A 5,096-nucleotide genomic window follows, 5' to 3' on the forward strand; every position below is an offset into this window, starting at 1 on the left:
AGTCATAATGTCAGAAGATACGGATAAATAATTTATAGTAGGGAACTTGGGAAACATTAAGGTATTCAGATAGAGTCAATATTTTGGCTTGAGAAAAACACAGTGAGGGAAGAGAAGAATATTGGTTCTAAAGTGGCAATGGAAGGTCAACTCTTCCAAAACGTGATGTCAGCTAACACTCTCCTGCCCACGCCATGAATCGCCACAAATCATATTCCAATTATTAGATTGTAGAAAGGCAATAATGAATCTACAAAACAATCGTGTCTAATTTAAGTGTGTGAACAAACAGCTGACAAAAGGAGTGCAGGGTAGGAAATTATGAAATTTTCCAACATGACATTATGAAAGAAAGAGGAACCATATTACGGAATTGTTGAGAGATTTGCATGCTGGGAGATCTGAATGTCCCAGTTCATGAATCACAAAACATATCCATGCAGGGAGAGCAGATAATCAGGAATGTTGAGAAACTGTTCTAGTCTATTGTGAGGGAAATTGAATAGAAGAGTTGTGAGGTTATGCTTCAGTTGTAGAAGACGTAGGTAAGAAAGCATCTGAAGTTTTCTGTGCAGTTCTGTTCACTGTATTTATGGAAGGATGGTAACGTTCTGGAAACAAGTTATTTCAGATTAATCTTATGAAGAAATTCTAGCCAGGCTAGGTTTGTATCACCGGAATACAAACATCGGATATGTGCGAATGTGGAGTTAAGGTGAAAATCAGATCCATCATGATAAATTGAATGACAGCAAAGGCGTGACGGTCCAAAGTATTTTCTCCGGCTTCGTTTTTTTATGTGTACACATACCATGTTTACTGAATAACACTAACTTCGGTCAAATAATATTTCTGTTACATGTCCTCATCATTGCATTCTCCTAACTCAACTTTCTTCAAATGGAATCCCTACAGTGTGGAAAAAGGCTGGGCGTTTGGCCCAAGACGTCCACAACAATATTCCTAAGAGTGTCCCATTCAGGATCATCCCACTACCCTATAACCCTACATTTCCGCTGACTAATGCATCTAGTCTACAATCCCTGATGACTATGGACAGTTTAGAATGGTTAATTCACCTAACCAGCACATCGTTGGACTGTGGGAAAATCTCGACTCCCCCCCCCCCCAAAAAAAAAAAAACAAAAATCCACACAATTATAGGGTCAATGTGCAAAATCTTACACTGGCAGTCAACAAAGTCTAGAATCGAACCCGAGGCAGCAGGGCTAATCACTGAGTCACCGTGCTACCCTTCCTACTACTGTAATCGCTACAAGGACCATGTGATGCTTCGAATCGTTACACTTCATTTTCTATCACATGAACATACCGGTTTGCAGTTAGATAACATATGATCTTAGCAATATCTTTAAAGCGTTTTTTTTCTGATGTTAATCAATGTGAAGTCCATGAGATAATTAATATTGATTTTGTCTCAAAACATTTTGCTACTGAGAATAAATAGGACATCACTGTTCAACAGAAAATGCATATTCTCGGAGCAAGCATTCCACTGGTGATCAGCTTGAGTTTATCTATGCACAGTAAAATCGACAGTGCTGAAAGCATCTTGATGGCTACTGGCATAAAGCAAGGGAATGACGCCTGTACTGTACACACTGAATGTCATAGCGTTGATTTGAGGGATTTTTAAGTGAAGCCTTTACTCCTATGTTGAGCAGTAGAAATCGATCTTTATTCACGTCTCCTTACCAATGCAGCATGGGAGAGGTCTCTGGAAGCAAACTCCGAGACACGTTGAGTCTCGCAATCAGGTGTAGTGTATTTATACATTCTGCCTTCCAACAATTACAATTTTGTCATCAGTGCTTGCCACCTCTTTTTTGATACAAATGCGGCAAATTCTGTTACTGTATGGTAAATGACGGGCAACTCTATAGACCACCGTGAACGTACAATTTTTGCCAGACATCCTTATTACCAATCCTTGGGCTTTCACAAGGCATCTCAGACAATTATATAAATACCAACAATTGAAGCCATTATTCAATTACCTCCCCCCACCCACCCACACACCCCCACACATACACACATCCCGTGCACCGTTGTCAGGCTTCCATTACATTAGAATGAGGATTTTTCATACTATTTAAGATTAATTGTTCATAGAAATGTAGTTACATTCTCTGAAACCAGTTAATTGATTGCATTTATTATTTCATCATGCGTGTATGCATTTATTGAAGATAAAGCGGCAACTGCACAAAAGTCATGATCACTGTACATTTTTTTTAAAGGATATTACTTATCAACATGGTCCTGGTGCCCAGATATGCCTGTATAGTAATATAGATAAATTCACTGATGTCTAATATACCAAATATTGAAGCTACTACTATTATTGTACGAATATGCATATATTTCACTATGGGCAGAGCTGAGAAATAGGAAAGGTGCAGTAACAGGCCTCCCAACAGCGAACGTCAGATCTAGTCAAAAATATATTAAAAGATTTTGGAAAGATGTAGATAACACAGGGTGCTAGCGAAGGGAGACTATTCTCTCCCTATATTTATCTTTTGCAGCTAATTTGGAAGTGATTCTGATCCCTGTCTCGGAAACTATGTGTGTCTCCACATATATCACTCTTCGTGATACCTATGGCAGTATTAGATAGAACATAGAACATAGAACATAGAACATAGAACAATACAGCACAGAACTGGCCCTTCGGCCCACGATGTTGTGCCGAACATTTGTCCTAGCTTAAGCACCCATCCATGTACCTATCCAATTGCTGCTTAAAGGTCTCCAAAGATTCTGACTCTACCACTCCCACAGGCAGCACATTCCATGCCCCCACCACTCTCTGGGTAAAGAACCCACCCCTGACATCTCGCCTATAACTTCCACCCTTCACCTTAAATTTGTGTCCCCTTGTAACACTCTGTTGTACCCGGGGAAAAAGTTTCTGACTGTCTACTCTATCTATTCCTCTGATCATCTTATAAACCTCTATCAAGTCACCCCTCATCCTTCGCCGTTCCAACGAGAAAAGGCCTAGCACTCTCAACCTATCCTCGTACGATCTATTCTCCATTCCAGGCAACATCCTGGTAAATCTTCTCTGCACCCTCTCCAAAGCTTCCACATCTTTCCTAAAGTGAGGCGACTAGAACTGCACACAGTACTCCAAATGTGGACTAACCAAAGTCCTGTACAGTTGCAACATCACTTCACGACTCTTGAATTCAGTCCCTCTGCTAATGAACGCTAATACACCATAGGCCTTCTTACAAACTCTATCCACCTGAGTGGCAACTTTCAAAGATCTATGAACATAGACCCCAAGATCCCTCTGTTCCTCCACCTCACTAAGAACCCTACCGTTAACCCTGTATTCCGCATTCTTATTTGTCTTTCCAAAATGGACAACCTCACACTTGGCAAGGTTGAACTCCATCTGCCACTCCTCAGCCCAGCTCTGCATCATATCCAAGTCCCTTTGCAGCCGACAAGAGCCCTCCTCACTATCCACAACTCCACCAATCTTCGCATCATCTGCAAATTTATTGACCCACCCTTCGACTCCCTCATCCAGGTCATTAATTAAAATTACGAACAGCAGAGGACCCAGAACTGATCCCTGCGGAACTCCACTTGTACCTGGGCTCCAGGCTGAATATTTACCATCTACCACCACTCTCTGACTTCGACCAGTTAGCCAGTTTTCTATCCAATTGGCCAAATGTCCCTCTATCCAATGCCTCCTGACTTTCCGCATAAGCCTACCATGGAAACCTTATCAAATGCCTTACTAAAATCCATGTATACTACATCCACTGCTCTACCCTCATCCACATGCTTGGTCACCTCCTCAAAGAATTCAATAAGACTTGCAAGGCAAGACCTACTCTTCACAAATCCGTGCTAGATGTCCCTAATCAAGCAGTGCCTTTCCAGATACTCATAAATCCTATCCCTCAGTACCCTTTCCATTACTTTACCTACCACCGAAGTAAGACTAACTGGCCTGTAATTCCCGGGGTTATCCCTATTCCCTTTTTTGAACAGGGGCACAAAATTCGCCACTCTCCAGTCCCCTGGTACCACCCCCGTTGACAGTGAAGATGAAAAGATCATTGCCAACGGTACTGCAATTTCCTCTCTTGCTAACAAAATCCTAGGATATATCCCATCATGCCCGGGGGACTTGTCTATCCTCAAGTTGATCAAAATATCCAACACATCTTCCTTCCTAACATGTATCTCCTCTAGCTTACCAGTCCGTTTCACACTCTCCTCTTCAACAATACGGTTCCTCTCATTCGTAAATACTGAAGAAAAGTACTCATTCAAGACCTCTCCTATCTCTTCCGACTCAATACACAGTCTCCCACTACTGTCCTTGATTGGACCTACCCTCGTTCTCGTCATTCTCATGTTTCTCACATACGCATAAAAAGCCTTTGGGTTATCCTTGATCCTTTCCGCCAGAGATTTTCCTGCTCTCTCTTGGCTCTCCTAATCCCTTTCTTCAAGTCCCTTCTGGCTATCCTGTAGCACTCCACTGCTCTGTCTGAACCCTGTTTCCTCAACCTTATGTAAGCCTCCTTCTTCCTCTTTACAAGACATTCAACCCCCCTCGTCAACCAAGGTTCCCTCACACGACCATTTCTTTCCTGCCTGACCGGTACATACATATCAAGGACACGTCGTATCTGTTCCTTGAAAAAGTTCCACATTTCCACGACATCCTTCCCCGACAGCCTATGCTCCCAACTTATGCTCCTCAGATCCTGTCTTACAGCATCATAATTACCCTTCCCCCAATTGTAAAACCTACCCTGTTGCACGCACCTATCTCTCTCCATAACCAAGGTGAAAGTCACAGAATTGTTGTCACCATCACCAAAATGTTCACCCACTAACAAGCCCATCACTTGTCCCGGTTCATTACCGAGTACCAAATCCAAAATGGCCTCCCCTCTGGTCGGACATGATTATGTGGTTATCTGGTCTGGTCATGATTACTGGTGCATCATTAAACCATGTTTGAGGCCAATTCTTGTCCCTGAGTGTCCCCTCCATCACTCTGATACTTGCTTTCAGTTTTGTTCTAACTTATGCAC

Source organism: Chiloscyllium plagiosum, unplaced genomic scaffold, assembly GCF_037043375.1.
Source record: "Chiloscyllium plagiosum isolate Xiang-an unplaced genomic scaffold, Cpla_swu_hap1 HiC_scaffold_27, whole genome shotgun sequence".
Taxonomy (NCBI): domain Eukaryota; kingdom Metazoa; phylum Chordata; class Chondrichthyes; order Orectolobiformes; family Hemiscylliidae; genus Chiloscyllium; species Chiloscyllium plagiosum.